The 1,402-nt window shown below is 39.4% G+C and overlaps 1 protein-coding gene across 1 annotated transcript in view; it reads left to right on the forward strand.

Moving 5' to 3' along the window:
* Positions 1-1,402, forward strand: part of Snx9 (sorting nexin 9) — a 107,231-nt gene that overhangs the window by 31,498 nt on the left and 74,331 nt on the right. The gene's annotated exons all lie outside the window — the stretch shown is intronic.

Here is a 1,402-nt window from a genome sequence, read left to right on the forward strand (position 1 = left end):
AAAAAGCATGTGGTTTCTTAGGGGCTGGAGAGATAGCTCAGTAGAATAAGTGCTTGCCTGGCAAGCACAAGAGCCTGAGTTCAATCCCTGGTTCAAAAAAAAAGAAAAAAAAAATTTTTTAAAAAAGTGCTTTTTTTCTTTCTTTTTTTAAAATAAAACTTCCAGGTTTTCCTTTACTAATATTACACAATAGCTTCTGTCTAAAGCACTGTTTGTTGTAGAATTATCAAAGTTTAAGTAAGTTTTCTAAAAGAACAGGCTTCTCAGTTCCTTCCCCTGTTCCTTTAGATAGAGGGATATCTTGAATAGATAGTACTGAGAGTTGCCTGATACAACTTCTGTTATGATAGGTAACAGGGGTAACAGGAAGATGTTCCTCTAGACACACTCACTGGAAAGCAACTCTGGTTCTAAATCAGCCACCTGGTGCCCTCTGCTGGTTGTCTGTAGGCCTCTCAAGACAGGGTAGTACTAGATACTTGATGAGCTTGCCCCTCTTCTTGAGTGACAAAAGAAACTAAAGTTGCCTAGTGCCCTGTAAATAAAACTGGGACTAGCTCTGGAGTCTAGGTGCTTAGGTTCACCTCCAGTGGAGAGAGTGAATGCCCCTGGGGAGATGTTTTCCTTGGGCCCAACTGCAAAATGGGGAGGAAGGTTTTCTTTCTGTTGATCTTGATTGAGAGATGGTAAATTTCAAGCCCTTTGGAAAATCTGATGAAATCTGTAGATTTTCCCTTCAGAGGTGTGTGCACAGGCACATACACAGCCTTGTCCATGTGGTTTTAGATGGGGTCTCAGTCCACGGGTCTCAGGCTTATATCTGTTTTACCTTTATGTACTGGACATATGGAAGCCTAAAAATGCACAAGGTTGAGAAAAAATTGAAAATTTAAGTTGATTGGCATTGATAACATGTTCTGGAATTCTTCTAGAAAGGAACAGTTATTCCATAAATCATTAAATTTGTCTTTTAAGAACATAACATCCCTCCCCCAGTGAAATAGATCCAGTAGGGCAGTGAGGAAGAACACAATTGAACTTGACAGCACCATCAACCAACTGAATATGGTGGGCAGCTGTTGACTGCCTCATCCAACAACAGCAGAGTACTCATTATTTTCAGACACACTGGGTAGACCATATTCTGAACTGTAAAACATGCTTTAACACATATAAAGGAAGGGAATATGTCAGTAGGAGGGCGTGTGCCTATCATGTACAAGGCCGTAGGTTTCAGCCCTGGCACTGCAAAGAAGTTTTTTAGTTTAAAAAATTAAAGGTATATTCTCCTAAACAGGGTAAATCATACAGTATGTGATCCTAGACCACAATGGAATTAAAATCCATAACAGAAAGCCGGAAAATCCCCAAATACTTAGAAATTAACAGGTTTAAAAAAAAA

Source organism: Octodon degus, unplaced genomic scaffold, assembly GCF_000260255.1.
Source record: "Octodon degus isolate 3935 unplaced genomic scaffold, OctDeg1.0 scaffold00024, whole genome shotgun sequence".
In the NCBI taxonomy this organism is placed as follows: domain Eukaryota; kingdom Metazoa; phylum Chordata; class Mammalia; order Rodentia; family Octodontidae; genus Octodon; species Octodon degus.